The following is a 13,200-nucleotide window of genomic DNA, read 5'->3' as shown; positions in this document are numbered from 1 at the left end:
AGTGAGGGAAGAGTTGGAGAGCATGGCGAGGCATTAAGAGCTGGAGATGCTCAAGTGTGTCCCACAAAGAGGCAATACGTAATTCCTCTGAAAAAGTAATGAGAACGCAAAGGGCAAGAATGCTGAAGAGTCATTTCAATGCTCTGTACTGAAATGCACACAAAAGGAGAGTATCGTTGCATGCAGAAAAACCAAGTGTGTTAGAGCACAATGGGGTAGTAGTAGCCAAACAAAAACCAAGTTTTTTTAAAAGTGCTTGAATAAATCACTGTAGTGCATGAAGAAGAACGTGAGATTGATGGTTGTTTCTTCAACAGCAATGCCCAAGCTCCTTTGAAAAAACCCTGCATTTGATGACAACAGTAAGTTTGGGCAATTGCAAACTCAGAATCATAAAAACAGCTATTAAAAAAGAGCAAGTAAAGGACTGATGCCGTGAAAAGCCGAAATCAGGACTCAATATTCTGAATGACTATTAAGCAGGTATTCTTTATTACAGCACTGGACGCACAGAGGACCAGTCTTCCTAATATACATGCCTGGACGGGTTTAGTTGCATAATTTATGCAAGCTTTACATACATATTCATTTGTTTTCCAATAAAATATATGCATATTCATTATTTTCCAAGAACTTATTATCATACGCAAATGTCCTTTGCGCATGCCTGTTGGTGGCTCTGGGTGGTCGTCAGGGGTCTCTGCATGAAGGATATACTCTTCCTCACTGTGTCCAGCCGTTAACTTTTGCTTTCGCGTAAACTCAGTTCTGAGATCACGTATATACTGTCCTTGAGGGACAGTCTGTTCTGGTTTAGTGTTTGCTCTGCAGTTCCTTACCTTCATGGTTCTATACATCTGCTTCTTCTAAGGTCAAATGTCATCATTGTAAATTTGTTTAGGCGCTTCTTGTCTAGAAGCCTTCCTGACTCCCCCAAAGCAACAAGTTTTAGTCATAACAGTTCTAGCTCTATCAGAACTAATCTGGAGGAAGAAATGCTGGTTTCTGGATTTCATCCTGTCCTTCCGAATCTGTTATGCCTTTCTTGTTTCAAGTAATGAGTAACGCCAAAAGTGGTTCCCCGTGACCCTAGCAGAGCTACTTCCACAGCTGTATGCTATTCAGGGAGTAGCCTTGGCATACCCCAGCCCAAGGCAATTAACATGGCAATAAACAGACAATTATTTGTGAAAAACCAGGAAAATATAGTGAAGTGTTAAATGTGTGAAAAGCAGGTTGGGGCATCAGTTTTAAAAGAGATTTCCTGATTGATTGTCCTGTAAGACTAACACCAGATTTACATGTAGTATCATAGGACTGAATGCTGCTTTATCCCAGAACAAGAAAATGTCTTCTGTAGAAAAAACAATTAATCCACATGAACTGTCCTCTCTCTGTTCACAGAGCTGGTTTCTTTTGATTACTTACCTACTGACAAAGGGAATAAATACAGGGAATATGAAATACCTGTGTTGGCCCAGTACAATTTTTTTTCCTGACACAGACGTGATATGCTCAGTGAACAAAGGCAAATTAGTCCTGTAGCGATGGGGATGTTTGCGGTAATGGTAAAAATTATCTGTGAACTGCAAATTTACAGCCTTGAAGGTTAACCATTGATAATCTTGGAAGTTGCTTTTAGTGCACCCCTACTGCATTAGGAGAACTGCAGACTCAGACTGAGATCAGAGCTGTTCTTGGAAGTTTAGCTGAGCTTGGTTATGAGAGGTGTCTAGCTCAAGAAGAGTGTAAATGTCCTGTTAGCCTTGATATCTGTAACATCAAGGCAAAGGTGTTTTAGAATACCAGGTCATGGTGTGACTCAGGATGATGTGAGCTGCTGTTATATGAAGGAATTTCCAAATTTGAGTTTTTCCTCAGTTCTCAGCTTTTACAAAATTTAGACTGTGTTTATCCTGAAGGCTTCTGCTCAGAGTGGCATGGAGAGCAAGTTTTAATATTCTACCTCAAGCCGCAGGTGTTGTTAACTTGATTTTTTTTTCCCCCTTGTGGGAAGGGAACCCAAGCCTAGTGCTTGCCTTATCTTCCACCTGCTGTGCTAAAGGTTTGTGATGGACAGAAGTGAGCATGCCGAGGAAAAAAATCCTGTATTGTCAGGAACTTCTGTAGATGGTGGTGTTGGTTGCCATAGAGTTTACAGGCTTCTCTCCTACTGAGAGGTGAAGTGATTCTATCAGTCAGCTTAGTTAGCTTCTGGGAGCCTGTGCTGAATAGAAGAAATTACAGCTTCTGGGGAACACGGTTCTCTTGTAGCAAAATGCGGCAATTGGTATGAGACTTGTGTCCACTGAGCTGCAGACGTCTGTCCCTATTTGCTTATCGGCAATGGCAAGCCTCCAGAGGCTCTTCTCCTGTTTCACGTGTTGCAGAAAACCACAGCCTGAATACTTATGCTGTAGTGTCGTTATTGACACCGTTGCCTCTCCTTCCCTTCCTAGTGCCTGGCTCACCTTTACCTGGAGAGCAAGGCCCATAATGCTCCCACCTCCTGGAAAAACCATCAGTTGGCACAGAACCACAAGGAGCAGCTCGGACATCTAAAGGTGATCCCACCCATCTTTCACACTTTATACTGCAGCAGGAGAGAGCTGGGAGAGCTCCTTCCACTGCAGAAGCAGCTGAAGGGGGCCGTAATGAGCAGGAGCTAATAGTTGTCATCTGCCCTGCTTCTGGCTTCGAGTCTCCTCCGGGAAGTGTTGCTGCCGTTCAGGTGGTGCCTCTAAGTGGGCGGAAATACCGGGGAGGAATGGGGCAAAAAGGCAGAGATCAGTTCAGGTCTGCAGTGCTTTTCTGGTGCTCTTTCTGCTGCCACTGTGGCAGTTCAAAATGACTAGAGGAGGCTGTGAGGGGAAAGGTGGCAGTTTCTCATCCCCTCCCATGTGACATTCAGAGCAGCTGCTCCTCTTAGGATGGCGGGTATCCACGCTGTTTTCTGACAGCAGAACCTGGAGGACAAATCCATAGCTGTCACAAGTGCGGATTCAACATGCCAGCTTAAAAGCCATTAATACATCTGCAAACATGTTGGGTTCTTGCCTGCCTTTCTCCTGCCTGAAATGAGATTGGTGTCCGCTCCCAGCTGCTTTTGGGGAGGTATCTGGTGAGACAGTCTGGTTCTGGGGGAGGCAGCCATTGCCATTCGCTCCGCATACTAATGTGAGTCAAGTAGCCAGAGAGGATATGTTATAAAGAATATTTTATTTTTCAAAACTTCTTATGCAGATGGAGGTTTATGAATGGAAGGGTGTTTTTTTCAGACTCTAGACAGATACTGCCAGCTGTTCCATTCCTGTTTTATCTGAGGTGATTTGCCTGTTGATATTGTCTAGGAATCTGTGCTTGGCTACTTGTTTTTCAAATATTGCTGTGTTTCCCAATGCTTTCTTCAGAATGTTCTAGCTGGCAAAAATGATTAATTCAGATAATTTGTCATATTCTGCCATCACCATCTTTATATAGATTTGTCCTTGTCCCCTGAGCCAGAAATACAAAAGATGCTTTCTTGACAGTTGAAATAATAAATCTAGGTGCTTTTTTCTATCTTACCCTGAAAATATATGGGTTAGGAATTGTTAATTCTTTTTTATTCTTGTTTGTGCTGGTGAATTTGAATATTACGATACCAGGGAATATTTAGGAGCTGTCTAATCCAAAACACATAGAGATAAGTGATTGAAGACGTGGCAACAACAGGGAGGTCATATGAGGGAGCGAACATTTGCCTGTGTGGGGATACTGGGCAAAAAGGGATAGCCAGGAGGAGTTAGAAGTACTCCAGTGACCCGTCTTTACTCAGAGACTGCCTCCATTCGTCATGTTTGCGTTTCCAGAGTTCAGTAAGAAACTTGCTGGCTCTTACGCCTGGTTGTTTCCAAATAAGCTTTGCAGATGCAGTGTGTCTGCAGGGTGTAGAGGCAAAAAGCCTTCATTTAGATCCAAATGAAATGGCAAAATGTCAAAACCACCATCTCCTAGAAGTGTCAAGTGTTGGACAGCAAATGTGTGCAATAGTGGGTATTTTATTTGCAGCAGCTACTGCTACCGCTAGACGGCTGTGTTGTTTTAAAATACACTGCCTATGAAGATCAATGCCTAGGAGCTTGGGTTAATTTATAAAATTTGGTTTCTCAAGGGAAGCATAATTCAAAGTCAAGGGCAGGTGGGGAGAAACTCTTCAGAATCAGTCTAAGAAATTCAGTTTTCTCGAGAGGAGACGTGCTGTAAGGTACATTTGAGTGCTGAGCACCCCTGTCAAAAGCAGACTTTCAAGAGTGCTCAGCTCCCAGTGGGACAGCCAGCCATGGGCCGAGTTTCCAGGTGTGCTGAGCTCTGCCTGCCATGTGCATGAGTTACTGTCCTTGAGTGGGTTAGGCCACGTCAGATGAGTTTCTCTCTCTGCTGTATTCCTGCCTCCTGCGCCTGTGAGGAAAAATGTGTGAACCAAAGCATCTTTTGGTAACCCTTGCCTGCCTATGCTTTCTGTTCCCATAGGTGAGGTTGCTAAAGATGCTCAACATGCCACCTGCCAAGTTCTTCTGTGTTTGGTGCCCACATGAAAATGGGAGCATCTGAAAACTTGACCTCTACTGTGAATCATAGAATCATTAAGGTTGGAAAAGACCACTAGGATCATCAGATCCAACTGTCAACCCAACACCACCATGCCCTGAAGTGCCATGTCTACATGTCTTTTTAAATACCTCCAGGGATGGCGACTCCACCACCTCTCTGGGCAGCCTGCTCTAATGCCTGACCAATGCTGAGGGTAGTGAGGGTAACATTAATAACTGCTCTCAAAATGCCCTGGAGTCTTTTGTTTGGCTGATCACTATCCCAAAAGTCATTATACTGCTTCCTATCAGCTTATGATAAACTGTATGGCTTTTATAAAGCAGCCATTGTCAGTTCATAATGCAATTACTCTGTGGTTGGTCTCTCATATACCTTTATGTATAATCAGAATGTTAACAACATGGCAGAGGGAAGGTAGTACACAAATACAGCGTAATTAATGTTAACAGAGTTTTAAAAGGCATATTTTGATTATAAGGCCAAAGATGGGAAAGATAACACTGTGATGTTGTTATGGCCCATGTATACGGGCAGTGTCTGCAAGTGGCTGTTACCAGGCAGGAACTGCATTGTCTGGACGATGCTGTGCAAAGGCATTTTCTGGTTCAAGGAGTTCTTTGTTTTTGTTGTCTAAAACAGTGTAATCACACTGTATTTTTAATGTAATTAGCCACTATATCAAGTGCCAATTGCCAGGGTGTCATTGATTGTCTGTTAATCTATATTTCTTGTTCACAAAACACTGCTGGATTTTAGCAATGAAAATCTCTCTCCAAACAATTATTTCTCTGAGAGTGGTGAGAAGGATTAGGTGAACACCATCTCAGCTTTTGCAACCAACCCTATATTTACTTTCAAGAGAACCTGTGTTCAGCTGCAACCCAGAGACAGTGCCTGCGTTGCTATGAGGCCCTCTGGAACTTTTAACGTCTATTTAGAAGGTAAAACTCCAAACTGAGGAGAGCATGCACTGATTGCTCACATGATTTATAGATATTATAACAAAATAAATGGTCAAGTCTGTCCAAGGTGATTGAATAGAGTCATGAGGGAAACGTTATCTTCTTTTTAGCCAGTAAATTTCTGTTCCGCCTTTGACCCTGGTGCACTTTTGGAGGGCATGGAACTGGTGGGATTACAGACAGGTACCTTCGAGAGAGCAGAACACAATCTATTATTTCTGAATTAAAAAATAGTTGAAATTCTGTGGTGACATTGTCCACCTTAATTAATTAATGAAGTTCAAATGTAAATAGGCAGCAATCATAGGCAGCCCAATTCCACTCTCCTGGACACCTGAGAGTGAGAAGAGTAACGGTGTGCTCTTTGATGTGTAAACCAGCAAGGTTCCGGTGCAAATATTGTACTTTTGATGTTATCTTCAGACTTGCATATGGAACATTTAAAACATTGCTGCCTTTGTGAAGATGTGAGAAGGACAAATTGGTTGATGTAAATCTTTTGCTTGTGCCTACAGAGTTTTGAAACCCTTTTAGTTTCTATAACCATATTTCACTAGGAGTGTGCTGCTCTGCACTTGGTAGAGAATTCACCAGAGGACCTTTTCTAAAGTTGTCATTTGCATTGCCACCAAAAGAATTTCACTGGTTTTTCTTGCTCCCCAAGGATGAATTACCTGCACTTATCTTGACTAATATTGTTTCGCTTACAAAGAGAGTGTAATAATCAGTCCTTTATTTGAACAGAGTAAAATAACAGTTGTGTGCAGACTTCATGAGGAAATAGCACATGTGGTCCCTAACAAAATCTATTTCACTGTCTCCTTCCTGCTGTGTGCTTGCTTGGTGTTATATGCTATTGTATGCTAGCTGCCTAAGTGTTGAAAGAGGAGTAATTCCTTTGAAGTCAGGGATCAGTTAAGAGCACTGGGCAGTCTTGTGTCCCTCTAGCCAGGTGGTGGCCGGTTGCAGTTGCATGTGGAAAGATTATAAAAACAAAGCAATAACATCAGGTTCTGTAAGCTCTCAGCACGCAGTCCAGCGACTTATGGACTAGAGGAAGTCGTAGCTACCTCTTTGTGTTTAATAGCCGTTAATCAACCTTCCCTTGTAAATTTAGGAGTCTCACTGCTTTTTTGAATCCACTTTTGCTTTTGGCAACTGCTGCAGTGGGTTGTGGTCTTAATTCATTGTGAAAGGGAACCACGTTCTAGAGGTCTTTGCAGAATGAATTTTTGACTGAGAAGTAAGTCACTTTTTTATTCTATGTCCTTGTTTAATAGCATGCTCAGGACAGCTGGTCGCTCCAGGTGTTTTGTGCAGAAAAGATTGAAGACTAAGGCCCAGATCTTCAAAGGTGCTTTGGGATCTGCTTATTCAGGCAATCATATCTCATTGAAGAGAACTAAGCCCTTTGAAACCAATGAGATGTAGTTGCCTAAATAATACATTTGAGTGCCCTTTTTTTTTTTTTCTTATCTGAGGAAATTAATACGTGTATTTTTTTAAAGGTGTATTTTAATACGTGTAATGCACACTCTACAGTGCATTAATGTCTCAATCATTTTTTGCTTGGTGATAAGGTGATCATGATGTCACTGTACATGGTTTGGTGGGTTCTGACATAGCTTGGAATTTTCACTGGGTCACCTTTTTAGTTAGCTAGCTTCGGGGGTTTTGAATGCAATCCAAATGCTCTACAGTTAGAAGCGGAAAAACTAGCATCTTCCATTCATGACTGGTATACCTGGCATTCAAAGAAAAATCTCTATTTCTTTTTGTTATGTTATCAATTTCAAGGCTGAAAGATACCATTATACACCATTATACTTTTCTATTCAACATCTCTTATAACCAAGGGCAATAACTCTGTTCTCCAACTTTTGGAATTATTTTTACCTATTACATAAATGTGCGCATAATTTTGTTTTGACAGATTGTAAATTCACTGGAAAAGTTTCAGGAGGGTTGGGAAAAGGAAACATTTTTTGTTTGGTTCAGTGGAGAAAACAAAAACTGGAGGAAGAAAGGAAAGATTCTGAAAAAATCATTTTGATAAAGCACTATTCAAAAGGAAATATTTCAAGTGACGTCTGGAATGTCAAAATATTTCTAGTTTGAAACTTAATCTTTTGACACTTCAATTTAAAATAGTGGTTTGGCTTTGTTTAATAAATGGTCTGAGACAGAGAGAGAAAAGGTAAAACAAAGAAATGGAGGAGTCCCAAAAGGAAACAAAACCTCTCATTTTGTGTCAGTCCAAAATAAATGTGTTTTGCAGCCAAACAAACCAGCCCTTTGTTTCTTCAGCTATAGTGGGGATAATGACTTTCTTGGTTACTTGTTCCAGTGGTGGTCTTGCTGTTGTAAAGCTGCATCTTGGTCATAATCTGTTTAATGACATTGAACTAGACTATGGCTTTTATAGGGAAGGCTTTTTAGTTGATTTATAGCATTTTCATTGCTGTAATCAACACTGTGGCTATTGTAGTAGAGACAATTTCTGGTAGTTAATGACTGTAATCTAAGAGAAAATAAGGTATTGTGATAAAGGCATTCATAACTAATGCAGTGCTAATGCAGGCTAGAAATGAGGAACATTATTCTAACTGTAAGGCTAACTAATTGTTTTAACAATTTGACTAGGAGTTTGCTGGATTCTTCTCCATTCTATTTTTCTGTCAAGATTGGCAGTCTTTTTGGAAGATGACTTAGTCCACAGGAAATAACAGGCTTCATTCAGAAGTTGTCTGAAATTGTATAGACGGAATTACGGAGAAGATGACAAGACACTTTTGTGCTTTTCAGTATTATCTTAAAAGAAATTAACACCTCTTATTATCTACTGGGCAATAGGGTAGCTCCATTGAAGTCAACGGCAAAAATTCCCCATAATGTCAATAGAGTTCACATTTCACCACTAACTCAGCAGTAAGTGCTTCCTCAGTTTAGGTGGCTCTGTGGAATAAAACCTGAGGCTCCCTTTGTCTGAACCTTAATAGTATGGGTTGGGGTGATAGAAGTGTTTTGCCAAGGTGTTTGACTTCCTGCCTGCCTGACTGTTGTAGCAATGGCATCCAAATGCAATTTCAATGCAGTTATGTGGAAGAATAGCCTTGTAACACTCCTCAGTCTCAGATCCCTTCAAGCCTTAGGCCAGGGACAATTTCAAATGCCTCTAGCACCTAGTGTGCCAAGGCAGGTTACCATAAAGCATTTAGAATTGCTACAAAGAGATAAAGTGGTGTGAGGAGGTCTTCCAGACTTTGCCAGAGGTTAGGTAGTTTCTTCAGACCTTTTGTCTTACCCAGGGTAGGGTTTTGGTGGTTGTGCTGGGCTTTTTTTTTTTTTTTTTTTAATTAACCTTATGCTAGATAATGAATTAGCATTTCAGAATAACACTATTTTGTTTCTTCATGATAAATCACAAAGGAGGAATTGCCTCAACAGAAAACCCAATTAAAATCTGCTGCTACAATGGCTCAAGGGCCTTCTAAATGCATGATTAACACTCTTGTACCCTTTGACTTCCAGTTAATAGGTATTTAACCTATTACCCTGTTTAAACCCATCTTCAGGAGTGCATTATAATGAGGTTCACTCACTCATGTTGCCTGGGCTATAAGGGGGTGGGAACCTCACCTTCTTCTCTGGTAAAGTCAATAGGAGGGCTGTAGACCTGCAAAGTGGTGAGTCTGAAACAGTTGATACCATCTTTTTCCATTCTTTGGTGTGTGTAACGGCTACTAATTAGTTTTTCAAGCCTTGGTTTAAATTGCAAGTTTCAAAAGAAATGTAAAGTTACTTTCAAGCACGAGCTTTGCCCATGAGAGTGCTGGATGGAAGGAAGCTCATCCACTAGTTGTATGGGTTGGCTATAATTTCAGGTACTTCTACACCAAGTTTGTGCACTTGACAATGGTACCCCTCAAGAGACAATGCTTGCGTTGTAAGTTGACCATTATGTATGTATGCTTAACTCTGAATAAATATTTTCTCAGAAATGCTAGGAGAGACAACTGGGTCTTGCTAGCATCTTTGCAACAACAAGCAAGTTGGGTGGGGGACGATGATTGCTGCTTGGAGACAGGCTGGGCATTGGTTAGTGGGTGGTGGGCAAATGCATTGTGCATCACTTGTTTTGTTTATTATTATTATTATAATATTATTAATTATTTTATCTTCTGGTGTTGTCCTATTAAACTGTCTTTATCTTTATCCATGGATCTTACATTTTTTTCCCTGATTCTCTCCCCTGGCCCACCATGGGGTGGGTGAACGAGCAGCTCTGTGGTGCTTAGTTGCCAGCTGGGATTAAACAATGGCAGTGTGTTTCGCTGTGATCCTGATCTTGGAAACTGTGAGGTAAATTAGGAAAAAACTGTAATGAAATCCACTAGTACCAAGACAAGTTGGATTTTGCCATTAGTTATTGTTTAATTGGACTAGATATTTTATAGACTTCTGGTGTCTTCTGTCTCTAGAACATGTTACCGGCTGGTTTTTATCTTTCACTTAATAATTCTTAGATACATTTTGTGAGAGATATTGGGTGCTGTGCTCTGTAGCTGTGGGAGAAAAAAGAGCCTTTCGTTGTTGTGTTTTTGGTCTGATGACTGTTTTGATCACTTCATTAAAGGGCGTGTTTCTGAGGTAGCATGTTCTTATACCCACTATTTTTTCACTTGAGAACATCCTGAACACTGGGAGGCATTGAGGTAATTAATGTACTTCCTAGGAAGGAAGATGTCCTGCCAACAATGCATTCATACCTCACAGTAGACAATTAGCTCAACAAATAGCTACAGATAATGTTCACAGTGACTTGGGAGTGCAAACTGGAAAAAGATGCAGCTATGAGGCTTTTTGGGTGTCTTAGCACACATCTCTCAAAAACCAATTCCATCCTTGTGCAGCACAATCATTGGGCATATAAATATGCTCAGTGTCTGGTATATTTTAGTGAGATAAGACTGGAAGTGAACAGAGAGGCAGTGATAGGCATAGGGCTAAATGGTTTGATACCCATGGATATGGAGGCCTGAATCAACCTATAATTTGCTAAATTATCTGGTTGTTTGCCTTTGTATACTATAGTGATTTATCATTACATAATAGCAAGTGTACAGCTTCACGGAAAGGTATAAACTTTATCCTGAAAGTATAAGAAACAATTGCCAATATTGAAGGCTCAAATCCTTTTGAAATTAATGGAAACATTTCAAGAATTTTATGTTCTTAGACCAGGCAATGAGTTAGGGAGTGGAATATGGCTGACAGCTTCCTCAAGGTTATCTGAGGTGGTGGTTATTGTAGCTGGCATGATTTATGTTCAGTGTTGTGTAGGCTTATTAAATTCTATTCCTAAAATCTAGTTCTTTACTGCTTCATAGCAACACTAAATGTTACAGCAAATTTTGGTAACCACATTCCTATTCAAACTTGTGGCTGCATTCCAGAGAGACACAGCAGTTTACAGAGTATTTGGGGTGCACTTAGAAATGCGGTTCACTTTACACCATGACTTACACAATTTATCCAGTATTTATGTTCGAAAAGCAGTTCTAAATATGTGTTTTAGGTGGTGGTTGAATTTTCATATTCATAAGAATATTCCCATTCCTGGTCTTGCAGACACCTTGCAAAAGCAAACTGCCTACGTTGTATAACTCCTTACACAAAAATTGCTCTCAAATATTAGTGAGGGTAATTTGATCTTTGTGTTTTTCATGAGTAATATGTAAGAATACCAAACAAGTTACAGAGCTTTTGAGACATCATTATCTTTATAAGATGTTATTTCTGGGCAAATGAAAGAAAAAAATATTGTTCCAGAATCTTTGTAGCTAACTCTTACAAACATCTTTTTTTTCATGGACTTTCATCAGGGAGGACTCCAAAAGTACTAGTTTGAATCATATTCCTCTGTGGAGTTAATTGATATAGCTCTGCTTGAAGTTGGTAAAATTGTGATGTATTTTGTTTTTCTGGGACCTGTGGCCATAAATTCAGAAATGCTCTGAAATCTGAATCAGATAGCAGTATTCCTCATCTTGCAGAGAGGCTCACATTCCTAGGTGACTGGATTTTCTGAATATTGCTTCAGAGAAAGGTGGTAAGCCAGGGACTGGCTGTTGGGCTGCTATGGGATTATGTCTCACAACGCTGAAATGCAGCCAACAGTTAGAACAGACCTGTAGTTTAACAAAGTTTTCAGCACATGGTGATGCTTAGCAGTGTATATAATAAGTATCTTGTCTGGAATCATAGAATTGTTAAGGTTGGAAAAGACCCTTAAGATAATAGAGTCCAACCACTAATCTATCACTGCCAAGTCCACCACTAAACCATATCCTCAAGCACCACATCTACCCTTCTTTTAAATACCTCCAGGGATGGAGACTCAACCACCGCCCTGGGCAGCCCATTCCAATGCCTGACAACCCTTTCGGTGAAGAATTTTTTCCCAATATCCAATCCAAACTTCCCCTGGTGCAGCTTGAGGCCATTTCCTCTCGTCCTATTGCTTGTTCCTAGGGAGAAGAGACCAACCCCTGCCTCGCTACAACCTCCTTTCAGGTAGTTGTAGAGAGTGATAAGGTCTCCCCTCAGCCTCCTCTTCTCCAGACTAAACAACCCCAGCTCCCTCAGCCGCTTCTCATAAGACTTGTTCTCTAGACCCTTCACCAACATCGTTGCCCTTCTTTGGACAGGCTCCAGCACCTCAATGTCCTCGTTGTAGTGAGGGGCCCAAAACTGAACACAGGACTCGAGGTGCAGCCTCACCAGTGCCGAGTACAGGGCACAATCATCTCCCTGCTCCACACTATTCCTGATACAAGCCAGGGTGCCGTTGGCCTTCTTGGCCACCTCGGCACACTGCCGGCTCATGTTCAGCCGGCTGTCAGCCAACACCCCCTGGTCCTTTTCCTCCAGACAGCTCTCCAGCCACTCCTCCCCAAGCCTCTAGCATTGCATGGGGTTGTTGTGACACAAGTGCAGGACCCGGCTCTTGGCCTTGTTGAATCTCATACTGTTGGCTCCGGCCCAATGATCCAGCCTGTCCAGATCCCTCTGTAGGGCCTTCCTGCCCTCCAGCAGATCGACACCTCCACCCAGGTTGGTGTCATCTTCAAACTTACTGAGGGTGCACTCAGTCCCTTCATCCAGATCATCAGTGAAGATATTGAACAGGACCGGCCCCAACACTAAGCCCTGGGGAACACCACTCGTGACTGGCCGCCAAGCGGATTTGACTCCATTCACTCCATTTGACTCCATTCACCACCACTCTCTGGGCTTGGCCATCCGGCCAGTTTTTAACCCAGCGCAGAGTGCACTTGCCCAAGCCTTGAGCAGCCAGCTTCTCCAGGAGAATGCTGTGGGAGAGAGTGTCTTGGAGTGCCTGTCCAAGAAGCCTTTGCCAGGGAAAGATCAAAATGATCTTTTAGTAAGATGCTTTTAGAAGATGCTTTTAGGAAGAGGCCTACCTAAAATCAGGTAGAGTGTGACAATACATATAGCTACCTATTTGGTCACTGTTTGTTCTTGTTCCAAATGGGTATCCCAGGTAGTCTTAAGAGTGTTAGAAAGTTTCCCAACTGCCTGTTATGGAAGTTGTCATCTCATCTCATATCAAGCAAAATAC

Source organism: Phalacrocorax carbo, chromosome 2 (genome assembly GCF_963921805.1).
Source record: "Phalacrocorax carbo chromosome 2, bPhaCar2.1, whole genome shotgun sequence".
Taxonomy (NCBI): Eukaryota; Metazoa; Chordata; class Aves; order Suliformes; family Phalacrocoracidae; genus Phalacrocorax; species Phalacrocorax carbo.
This window is presented reverse-complemented; position numbering follows the sequence as displayed.